The following is a 13,738-nucleotide window of genomic DNA, read 5'->3' as shown; positions in this document are numbered from 1 at the left end:
AACTCACTAAATACTATAGTAAGAAATATAAGAAATAAGAGCAATAAATCATATGCCAAATAATAGTACGTACTAAATTAAATTATACAAAAATACATAATGAAAATATTTAAAAATATCAAGATGTAAAAAAAGCAAATAAAAGTAAAAGTATTGAAAGAAAGTAGATTTGTAAATTTTTGCTAAATGCTAATCTCGTCCTTTAAAAAAATTGACAACCTCGTCCCTATCGATGTACTTCTAGTATTATGATTATGTTTGACGCTATTTTTTGGAGATTAAGAGAGATATATTATTACGCACATACATACATAATATTCTCATAAATATAGATTTCTTAAGGAATCGCGAAAATGTAAGTTGTAAATACCTCTCACTGCCCTCTTTTGCAAAACGAAAACTGCAAAAATATCGGTAGCCGAATCCCACGCTAAAACGCCACAAAAAACAATAGGGTGAAAATAGCTAAAATAGACTATTTAGGACAGTACAAAATATTTTTCTTCAATTTACATGCTTTTTGTCAAAGAACTATTAATCTACTACTACTACATACATTTTATTTGATCTTTGACAAATAATAGGGTTTTAATTTTTTTATTAATACCCATACTCTAAAATTCAGTACATAAAATACAGTTTTATGACAAATATGCTAATAATTTTAATATGCCAGAAGGCGCGTAGAAACCAGTTTGTATACGTCGTACTTTGTTCAAAATTCCCCCCTCTACCCGAAATCTCGCAAGCGCGCATGCGTGAAGTGGCCGTGCAATGTTGCCAGACTGTGAACAATATATTATCATAACACAAATATGAGATAATTTTGTGATATGTTATGTTTTACCAAAAAAATGTTTTACTGACTGGACTATTAAAAATGAAAACAAGCAATTTTACTACGCAAACGTAAAAAAATCATTAAATAATCATTTAGTAAATTAGTAAAGTTTAATATTATGCTAAGGTTTATAAATAGAAAGCTGCGTCAAAAATTCGACTACCCTGCCAATACTTACAAAATGTCCACCTTGTTTTATTTAAAGATCTGACAGACGGTAAAATAATTGAATTCTCAAATAAAGTTATTTTTGAATCCGCTTCTTACACATGAAATGTGATCCCATCCTAATCCCTTTTAATCACAGCAGTATTTTGACACTAACAAACGACACAACAAGGCATATTTGAATTTAAATCAGCAGTTGCATACTAAGCGACATCTACAGAGTACCTAATGGCCAAAACGTAAAACTACTCATTTATGAGTAGTTTAGTCGGCTCCAGTTTGATGCGCGCACGCAGTTTGTAGACTATTATGATATTATGGTTTAGTATAATGATAATTTTTTGCTGGTCAAGTCTTTATCGAAATACGAGTACATAAACCAATGTAACTTTTTTTCCACATTTTATTGATATAAAATGACAAATCTTTTTTGGAAGAATTATGTCAATAAACAAAGTTAATTAATACTTTTTGTCAGTTCCACAACAGACAGCGCTGTCCATTTCGACATTTGTATATCCAAAAGGATTATTTAATAATATTTATATTTCCGTTTTCATACTTCCTGAATACACATCGGTTGACATCTCGAGGGACATTAGTTTGATAAATACGTTAATAGACTAAGAATATTGGTGTTTTTGTAATTCGTTATTTTTTTTATTCAGAGCTTTCGTTTAATACGTAAACTATTAAAACTGATAAGGGGTTTTTGTTAGAATTTTTATTTTACAAGTTAATTACGCTGTAAAAATATTTAAGGATTGATATTTTTTTAATTTGGCTATTGTGGCTAAATGAATTATTTGAATCTAACACAAAACTTTTTGGTATTTTTTTTAGTATATTCTGTGTCCAGGCGGATGAAAAGTACAGTTCTGTTCGTCAGTTCACCTTGGATGGGGGTTTTCGACTCAGTAGCTGCTCTCAGGCAAAAATTCTGAATGTGGATATCGAGTGGAGCCGCCTATCATTTTAGTGATCCTGGATTCGATTTATGGCAGAGTGGACGTGAAATATTGATTTGAGATGTTGTATTATTTGCTATATTTCATTACTCCTGAAGCGTAAGACTAATCATCTAGCTTCCATGTAACAGATTAAACTATTGAATTAAACTACATTTGGTTTTACCGTGCGGTGCACCACTAGCTACGGAAAGGGGGATAGTGATGACGATATTAATCTCATCGGGAATCGAACCTGAAACCTTTTGTGCGTGAGTCAAGCGTCTTAACCATTACTCCACGGAGGCCGCTTAAAAGTTTTTTGAACTAATATGGAAAGAAAAAATATTTTTAATTAAACCGCGAAAATAACAAAACATGGAAACATTCTTCGTACCCCTTACTGCAGTATTGTCAGATTGTGATCAATCAAATACACATGGTGTGATGACAAAATTTGGGGGCGAAGCACCCACTAGAGCTTCTTCGTCCACCGGCCAGATGAGTCAGGTAAAGCAAGAAACAAAACCAACTTTCGACAAAACATAATTTCTCATCTTTGGTGAAATAGATCACAAGACCATAATTAAAATAAAATAAGCTTTTTGACTGACATTCAATTAAAAGTAAAGGCATTTATCATCTAATATTAAATTGTATAATTATTTGAAACTTCTTAGTAGACATTCGAATTGGGGTTTTTCATAGGGATTCGAACCGTCAGTGGGGTCGCAGTGAGTCACATCTTGTTGGAAGGTGTAATTCTATTACATGAGGCGAACGCCCAGTTGCATGTTTAAAAAAAAAAAATATTTAACAGTTTACCGTCAATAAATTTAGAGGGCACAGGAACAGGCGCATCTAGCGGTGAAGCTATAAACATTAGGACAGTACCTAAAACTCGAGATGTTTTGGCCTAATTTTAATAATGCGCCATTTAAATCTTCATAGAACTTGTTATTAGAGTCTTTTTTTCTTTGCATTACACGAGTTAAATGCTCTTATCTCTACGAGTCTCGTAGAACAATATGACAACGTAATGTATTTTAATGCGCGTGCGCGGAAATTCGAACATTTGTAATAGTACTGGACACAAAATGAAAAGGTACCTTGATATTCAGTACGTTGATATAAGAAAAACGCATATGTAGGTAGAAATGTATGGTGAAATTTTGTTTGAATTTGTGAATCATGTACGTTTGAACATTTTTTGCGTCCATTTAAGCAATATGTAAAAACTACATTAAATTTTAATAATGTAATATTATTTTATGTTTTTTCTTTATATTTTCCATGTTTTTATTTTTTTCTCATGTACTCGTATTTAAAATTAGATTAACTCTTATAATAAACAATATACAACTACAACAGTGTAAGTCACTCTCCAAGCACAAGAGTTAGTCTCTTTTTTAGATATATATACATATATATATAGTTGGATACTTTATATAGCGCCATTTTTGTGAAAATCACCTCAAGGGCGCTGTACAATTAATAAATATCCCAGTACGTCTTGCAGCTACAGAGCGCATGGACGGTTAGGATTCTAGTTCCTCGTTTTCAATTAAGATCAATAAAAAATTATAACAGATAGGAGCTAGATTACAGGACGTCTTGCAGCTACAGAGCGCATAGACAGTTAGAAATTTAGCTCCCATTTACACATTTTAAAAATTGACAAATAAATTTAGTGTATTAATGATACCAAAAAATAAATAAAAATAATATGAATAATAAAAAGGAGTAAGATTACAACACGTCTTGCAGCTACTAAGCGCATAAACGATTGGAATTCTAGACCCCATTTATAAAATTTAGGTATTTTTAAGTTGGTATATGAAAGCTAGATAACCAATCATCGTTCAGCTACAAAGCGCATGGACGAGTGGAATTCCAGCAAAGTTAGAATGATATCAATAAATTTATAAAAAATAGATATAGTGATAACATTTATTAGATGTGAAATAGTAAATATGTATAGAATTTTTAAAAAAAACATGTACCTTTTATGAAAATTATTAATAAAAAATAAAAAAATACTTGTTGAATTTTTTTCATATTTTTTATTTTTAATAGTAAAATTATTTTCAAATATTCATGGGATGCGCCGCATCCACAGTGTGTATGGGTGGAACGCGCCTGCTGGCTGTAGCTTCTACATTCGTTACTACAAATTTTTCATAATCTTGTTTATCTTGTATTTAAACATACTCGCAAACAAGCCTTCATTGTGTATGCATACTCGGAGAAGCATATTATAACATTACAGCGTAAAATTAACTGAACAATTTCTCTGTTTCTAATTCAATGACCAGAATTCTTAAATACACGAATATTTTACGGGACGAATTATAACAGTACCATAGCAATGTGTGATCTTATTAACTTAATTACATTTTATAATTAGATCCAGCAAAATGGCGATGGTTTTCTTTGGAGCTTGGAATTCCTACGCGAATATTAGTAGAGGCTCACGGCTCTGAGTTGCCTACGTCCATGAAATATTAATACAGCAATTTCGCGCTGAAATTCTGTCTTCCAAAAGGGTAACTGCGTCCTAATGCCTAATAATTAAGAGGAGACTGTCCAATTTTCCGAAATATGGGCTGAGGACTTAAGTTCATGAATACCTTCATATCCTTTAAATGTGTTCATCATAAATGTACTGTTGAATCTTCGTTTTGTACTTACATAGTATAAAACTTATTTATGATCTGAAAACACCTTCAAATGTTCTCTCAACTATTTTCTATGAAAATGTGGGCATACTCAAATATTGTTGTTTAATATAAATATTTATTTTAAACGTACGCATATTTTAAATATATTTAATACAGAAAATTGGATTTTAATAAAATGTAACATCATAGCATATTTTCTACAAAAAATCGCTTTTTAGGTATCCATTATAAATATATTTGTTTATTAAGGCAATTTGTACAAATTGTGTAACATAGTTAAAAAGTAATACAATTTTAAACATACGACACATTTATTTATTTCATATACATCCTAATCCAATTACAACAATAATATGTAGAAAGATACATATAAAAAACTGTATTTTTTTCAAAATTTTTTTTTTCAAAAATATATATATATTTTTTTTATAAAAAGAAATATTTGCGTTCTTATGATTTACCCAAATATTTAATTTTGAGGACCATTTTCAACGAGTTGTAAATAACTCACTATTAGAAAATGGAATCAAGTTGGGGTAGAGTGGGATTCGAACCACAGACCTTTGGTCCGTGAGTCCGAGACACTAGCCACAGGACCACAACCCGATGATTTACAAGAAAGTCTTGAAATTAAAGTCCTGCTGCATTGTATGCATACAACTTGTAAGCGGGTTTTTATATGTTGCTTCGATAGTTCATAATTAACCTAAATTAAACATAATTCTATTCGATAAACATTACATATTATAATACTATATTCCATTTCAATTATAAAGATTAAAAACTATCATTAATAAAAAATAACTTTTTTCCATTAGCTATAATTTAAGCATACGCCTCACTCCTGTATTTAACCAATTATTTTTTATATTGTGTGGTAACATGTTAAATATTTTAGGTTTACTATATTGTAATATTAATCTATGTAGCAAAGACAATCAAAGGTAATAAAATAATGGTATACAATGTATGCATAAGCACAATATAAAAATATAAGACTTCGAGCGAAACCATGCCAATCCATTTTCATTTCTCACTGTTTTAGTAGCAAAGAGATCTATGAAAAGTCGGAAGATCTAATCCCAAAGAATTGCAAGTTATGAGACGAATTGACTTATCTACACATTCTGGAGATTAGGGCATAAAAACAAACGTTGCTCTTAGAAGTTTTAATAAATAGCAGAAGTTGACTTCTGGTGACCTTCTTTAAAATGTTCTCCATCTCTGTTGTAATGTGTTAAATAAATTTACTTTAAAAACATATAATTATCCATCTATTTTGAATGTGGCTTAATTTTACAGTCAAATTTAAATGATTTCGTTGATAAAATATTTATGTTATCCTTAGGGATGAATTTTAGGTACGATTTATATATATTTTTTACAGGAAGCTGTGTGGAAATACAGATTGGTATTAAATATGTGCTTTGAGAGAAGTTTTTATTTTTACTTTAATTTGCAACAGTTTGATGAGAATTTTATTTTTATTTCAGAATGAAAACCGATAGTTGTATTTGCGTTTATACTTTAGTTTAAGGGCTATTGTTAATTGCTGCTATTAAAATAACTTGATATTAAATTAGTAAAGGTATTTTTCTTCTTGCGATGTCTAATCAAGTCCCCCCGATATTAGCGATCCCTACAGCGAAAGCATCTCGGTCCTGCGCTACTCCGAGGCTAGGACAACTGCTTGTTGGATGTACTCGCCATGGTGATTCCTGGAAAAAGATGACCCAAATGGTTTCCCGTTGCCTTCTCTGATGGATTTTTCTGTCGGGGTAACCTTTCCTTATCTGGTTGGTTCTGATTTGGTGGCGCCAAAAACTCACCTTTCATCCTCTAGTTATCTGCTGTGGTCACACCGTTATGAGTGTGATCCCATTGCCCGGGGTTCGCGAAGTAAACGCTAACGAGTTGGACTAGTCAGTAGTGTTGCTGGTGAAGTGCAACTGGGCGTTGGCCGCATTTAATAGAATTTCACCCTCCAGCAAGATGTGACTCACTGCGATCCTACTGAGGGTTTGAACTACACCAGAATACGTGTAACGAAAGTTTATTTTCAATTAAAACTTAGTTTCGGCTTTAAATTACTACCATCATTGTCAGTAGACCGCCGAGCCGCCAAAATTTTCGAAAGCAGGTCGCACGTCGCGGTTAAAACTTTAATCACCCATGGTCTATGCCATTAACAATATTTTTAATTCTTATATACTAACCCTATATTTAAACAATTTGATGTTTCATACAAATATTAAATTCAATCGCTTTTTTCGTATATATTTCGTGTATATATATATGTGATTTCACAAAAAAACTAGGTAGGCTTGGAAAGGTTATGAAACTTAGTTCGGTAAAAGTTTTCAGACAGTTTTAGAAGGAAAGTTATTGAATTTTCACAAGATTATCAATAAAGCTTTCTTCACTCACACTAGCACTTATGCAGGGATTTTCTTTTTAGCAACTGAATAATGGAGTCTTTTAAACTTTAAATAATGTGCAAATATTTATTTATTTATAATTGTTAATGCTTTTTTAAAAATATACACAATCATAGCTAGTCAGTTGGACCAAAATAAGTTGAAAAATATATTTTAAAGTGATTAATTGTTCAACTTTCATTTGCACATAATGCTTCATAGGTCACTGTATTGGTACACTAATCAGAGAGTATATTGATCAATTTTGTAAGATGAAGGTAAGATAATAACTGTATCTTAGAGGACAAAACACAGGAGTCCACCTTTTGCCGTTTAGAATTTTAAAATGCAGAAATTATTGCAATAATCTGTTTTATGCGTGAAACATCGAAGTCCATTTTCATGTTAAAAATGATTTTTTAAGTTCAGTTAAAAAAAAAAATTAACAATGTTTTCAGTATGTCCAAATGCTTGCAGACTGGCTGGATTCTCTCACTAAGGAGTTGTTCATATTTAAATCTATTGCAACAGATAAGGTTAACATTTTAAGAAGTGAATATGGGAGTCTAGGCATTTACAGGGCTTGTGACCTGTCATTGGTGGTTTAAGTGGCCACTGGTTTAAGTGGCCACACGGTGTAACATTCACCATTCTTCCTATGTTTGAACATCCACATTTACTCAACTCTTCCATCTGTCGACTTTTGTGAAGTAAAAGAGCTGAAACCTTCATCATGTGGGTGAGATTCATCCGTCTGAACCAATTCACCTACTAGGCAAAGCCTGAAAACAATTTTCCAATTTTTAATAGATCTCTTGTTACCAAGTAGTTAATTCAACGATATTTTAAGTATGTCCGAATGCTTGCAGACTGCCTGCATTCTCTCCCTAAGGAGTAGTTCATATTTAAATCTGTTGCAACAGAGAAGGAAAACATTTTGAGAAGGGAATACAGGCAGAATGGTAAATGTTACACCGTGTGTAAAGTGGCCACTTAAACCAGCCATTGACAGGTCATAAGCCCTGCAAATGCCTAGACTCCCATATTCCTTTCTCAAAATGTTTTCCTTCTCTGTTGCAACAGATTTAAAAAAAATCTTAAGTCCGCTTTGTTTTAATAAAAAAAACATCAGTAGTCTCAGATACGGTATTTTAATGTGTACGATTTTTTTCAAAATAATAATTATTTTACATAGAAAGTTATTTATAAGTTGAAATTATCTCATTTGGTTAAAACATTTACGATGTTTCGGAAATCACATAATCACAAAATATTGTTTCTAAAAACGGTTATCCAGGTGTTTATTGAAATATGTGTTTATGTAATAATTTTTAATTATAATAAATGGTATTGGTAAATAATGTGCATGCTTCCACTTTCCATTATGTTGTATTTCAACTCAACAGATGACTCTTGGTCTCATAGAATTCGGAATACGTTATTATTTTTTTGTAATAAATATGTATTTGTTTACAAATATATTTTTTAAATGGGTCTCCCGTGGTACAAATAAGTATAACGAATCATGTGCCAGTTCAGGGACTATAAATTATTATGATGTAAAAACACGTTTTCACATAAATATTTCATGTCAACATTTTAAATCATGTCGGGAGTCAAATCCGAGACCTCTTGCGTGGTAAAAACACGCGCTGAACATAGAACCGCGCGGTATCACCCGATAAATTTATTTTTACTCATACAAACACCTCTTAGATTTTAATCGTTCACACTTTAATCACATTTTATTTACACACACACAATGACATTTTTTGTTTATTTTGTGTGTCAAAATAATTTATCATTTTTAGAATTTGAAATTTCCAACAACGGGTTCCCATCCAAACTAGGCTTAAAAACTACCTTGGATAATCTTTTTACGTTACAAAAGTAGAACAAAACATTCTTTTTCAGGTACGCAATTATAATCTTCTTAGATTTTGAGAGAATTCCTTTAAATAATAACAGTTTTAAAAAAATGCTTTTTCCTTCGTCATTTTGAGTAATTACAGATCCCGCAATTTTAAAAAGAAAGACTTTAGAGTGTAATTAAAGGCGTCCATTGTTTTACAAAACCCTTGAAAAACTAATAGTAGCCATCATTTTTTATCAGCTACATTTAGTTTAAATTCACAGTCGCACGCGAATATCTTTTATACAGGACGTTTTATTGTAAGGCTCAGGGCGTCGATAATCAAAAAGTCCTTTTCGCCTCGTTGTATTACATTTAATAAAATATTAAGACTAGGAAAAGACGTGTTATTTTTTTTTTAAATATTTATTTTATTTGCTCAAGACATAGACAATAAATTCATTTCCACATTTGTACCTATACTATAGTGCATAAAGCACTGCATTCACACTCTAATTGCATCGTATCTACATCATTTTTGTTGCTTGGAAGGTAAGGTAAGAAAATATTGCAGTGTAGGTCCACATTTAAAATCAATATTTCTATTTTACTCTTCGAGGAATCAAACTCTCAAGAATCCTAGGCGAATGCGCAAACCACTACATAACGAGATCGACTTCGAGTTCTTATTTCCATTTTATTTATTTAATCCAATGTTTAATACAAATACATGGTTTACAAAAGAAATTGTGTATACAATAGGCATAATTAATATAATTTCCTTTTTATTTATAGATATAGCCACTCCACTGCCCCGCAGGCACGTTCCGGAGTGTCAGTGTATTATTGATTTTATACAATCATAATAATACACACTTTCACATTAATTGTTGTGTCAAAATTCAAAAGAAATATGAAAAAAGGATTTTACAACATAACTACATTCATAAAATGAGAAAGGATTTTCCAGAAATTAAAATTATATTCTGATATATGAAACATATTCCTCAGCTTCATGTCTAGTCTTTTTAGCAATACATTTATAGCCAAGAGTTTTGAAAACATTGTTTTTCATTTTGTTTACAGATATGTCCATACACAAAAAGTTGTACAGCTTAGGGGTCAGAAAATTATAGTGCCTTTGTCCGTAATTTGTTTTTTTTTTTGGAGCAGAAGTATTGTTTTTTTTTTAAGAAAGTGCCTTAAAATTGTTTTTATGTATATTGGCCTTATGTCTACTAATGAAAATTCTGTAAAAAGTCTGTCTGTATAGTATTGGTAAGGCTTTTTGTTGGCTACTTTTAGTAAGACTTTTTGTGCTTTCATTGATGGCTCTAATGCGTATGTGTTTGTATAATATTCACACTCAAAACTGTATTCTTCATCCACCGGAAACAAAAAAAATAAAAATAAATAAGTAATTTGTAATTTTATTATAAAAAATCTTTTGTACGAAGTGTGAATTTATTTACCCCAATTAAAAAAAATGTTCAAATATATCTAATATAGATCTCTCCGCGAAATTCCAAAAACAAACAAGCTTTCTTCCATGCCACTCTAAAACTCAAAAATAACATAATTAAAATAATAAAATAGCTAAACAGTAAAAATAGTCAAATTTAGAACCTTACGATTTCATAGTTTGACATTATTATCCTTGATCTTACAAGCGTCCAATCCCAAAGATGTAAGTAATGTCGCGGAGTAAGCAAAAAAAACCTATAGAAGAAATGATAAAAAACAGATCTTTTGAATACGTGTTTTATATGAATAGCATAAATGATGGTTTCAATATTTATAGTTTACTTGTAGGTACATCAGGGCCTTCGTAGAGTACACCAATTATAGTATAAATGATACCTTAATTTTCTTCTTAAACTTTTAACGTTGAAATTTTGACAGTGAAAAAACCATGTTTTTTTTTTAAATTTTCAAAGTAATAAAAGTGTATGAAATACTGTCCAGTAAAAAAAATAAATGTTTGTCTCTTATTAGTAGCACCAGAATTTTTTTTTAAATTTTAAATTTTGAATTCCCGCAAAAACGGCTTTTCTATTGGCCACGCCCCTAAAACGTCACGATTCATGTTTATTTGTTCCTGCCCATTCAAATTTGTTAAGAACATTGTCACGAATTTTGACGTTACAACTATTAATGCCAAGTATGTCGCGTTTTTCTAATGAAGTATTTAAAAAAAAACTTTTTAAAATTTATGTATGAAAACATTTAGCCACAGTATCCATATTGATCGGTAAAATACAATCAATTATTCTTAATCCATCTTATATATTTTTATCGGTATTTGTAAAATGGGATATTTATCTATTGGAATGATACATTTTTGAGCGACATGTAGTTCTGCTGGAAATTCTATTAATCAATCAATCATCAACGTTTCCCTAGCCACACCCGCAAGTGTATAGGGCACTGCATTAGTGCTACAATTGGAGCTTATATCCATTATTTTTTATCTATTTGGCACAAGACCGGAAGACAACGACGGATTGAGTAAGTGCAAAACAACAAAAAAGTTTGTAATATAATGTATTTATTAAAATTAATTGTACAAATAAAATTTGAACACATAGTTATACATCAATTAATAAACAATATGTATACAAAAATGATTTCAAAAACAAACTGAAACCTTCACTTCTCCTCGTGGGATAGCGATGAATATCGTTTTTACGCTGAACACCACAAAACATGTATTAGGGCGATAATTTATTTTTAAATTTAAATATTAACATTCAAGTATTTCAAATTTCTCTTTGCTTTACCGAAAGCATGTTCAATACTGTCAAAATATCGAACCATAATCGGCAGAACAACGTGAGCGACATTTTTGATGACCTGCGTTTGTTTTAATTGCTTATTGCCCCCTGCACAAGAGTTCAACACATCATAGCTTTATAAAATTCACCTGCCATATTTAAAGATATTCATTTTTCATTATTTTATTTATTAAAAGAAAACAACAGCCAAAAATAATACAATATTTACAGATGAATTAAAAGTATTGGCCAATGAGGAACTTTAGCCCTACGGGATATTAGATACAAAAAATGTTTTCTTGCGCGCGGTAAAAATTAGAGCATGAAATTGTAGAGTAAAATTTCTTAAAAATGCGCGAAAAAAAAGAAAATTTTAATAAAAACGCACTACTTTGAATGACGTCACTGGTTCATATGAACCATCTAATGATATGAGATATTTGAAGAATATCCGGTTTGGTTACCGTAAACGAACCAATCGGAAGAACTGTCATAGAACAACCTCTGACGTCACAGGCGGAGTTATTTCAGAAATACAAAACTTTAAAAAATCATAGCGCTGATAATACGATATATAAAAATAAAACTTTGGCTTAGTATAATATTCTATTAGCAAATAAAAAAATTAAAGAAAGACACTAAACTTCCTCATTATTGTTTTCTATGTATTACTCCGCATCATTCCACTCTTATTTTTTAAAATATATATTTTCATATTATTTTTAAGCTAAGCAAAACAACGTAACCGACGACAATGTAGGCGATTACGCTAGCTCGCATCACTGTCAGAGTTATATGCAAAACTGCGTTACTGCCACTATCTTAAAAGCGGAAGGTATTTAAACAATTTGGCTGTAATTTCAGTATTCGCAGTATCCAACCATTATAAATCCCATTTACCGAATTATCAAAAAATAAATATATGGAACAAAAATAAAAAAAACCTTCCCCTGCACAATTCACTATTTTGTATTTTTTTAAAATTTCTATAATTCTTTATAGTCCAGATGGATTTATTATTACAGATTAAAAATATTATGAGTTCGTTCAATTTTTTGTAGACAAGGACTGGACTCAACTCCCTTCAGCTCTTTAACTTCACAAACACCAACAGATGAAAGAATTGATGGAATATAGATGTTCAGATATAGGCGGAATTGTAAATGTTATACAGTGTGTGGTGGCCACTTAAACCAGTCAATGACAGGTCTTAAGTCCTGTAGATGCCTTGACTTCTATATTGCCATCTCTTAAATTTTCTTCATCTCTGTTGTAATATGTCAATAGTAACAGCTCCTCGGGGAGTTGAATCCAGTCCTTGTCTAAAAAAATTGGAGAAACTCAAAATATTGTTGATTAAATTTTTTTTAATGTTTATTTAGGAAAAACAACAGTTGTTATATAAACATTTAAAAAATAGAACAATAATAATAATTTAACAATTGAACCCCAACCTCGTTTCTTCTGTCGATCTCCGACTGGGGTAGGAGTTCCAACTCCCATAACTACCTAAATTCTAAAAATATTTTCGTGAAACATGAAAGGATCTCCGTTTTAAAGTATAGATTGGTAGTTATGTCGATTTCTGTGGAGCATTAGAGGTCAAACTAGCTTTAAAATGTAAATTTTGACGATTTATTTTATCCCAAGATAAGAACAATTGATCTATTCTAAAGAATAATGTGAATTTCATGTAAAATACTCCACAGTATGATAAGATGAAATATTTCAAAAGTCAAAACGCAATGGTCTGAGCAGTATCCAAAAAAAAACCCCTGTAAGTGTATGTAAATTTTAAGTCTCTATGAGAAAGATTTTTAGAAAACTTAATCAAATTTATATTTAAATTGAGTTATTTTACTGACATTTCTCGGTGGAACTGCATTTTTAATTATAATAATAAAAATACGTATTAAGTTTTATTCCACTTTTATTTATAAATTGTTTACCATTGGCCGGGTTTCGTCGTGACCGATATCGTCAGACTGGTGGGAGACTAACAAAGAGACCGATGTAACTGTTTTGTCCCATTCACACCCGAATGTTGCATTTTTGAAA

This window comes from Micrasema longulum, unplaced genomic scaffold (assembly GCF_059751315.1).
Source record: "Micrasema longulum isolate JH-2025_06_02 unplaced genomic scaffold, ASM5975131v1 h1tg000678l, whole genome shotgun sequence".
In the NCBI taxonomy this organism is placed as follows: domain Eukaryota; kingdom Metazoa; phylum Arthropoda; class Insecta; order Trichoptera; family Brachycentridae; genus Micrasema; species Micrasema longulum.
This window is presented reverse-complemented; position numbering follows the sequence as displayed.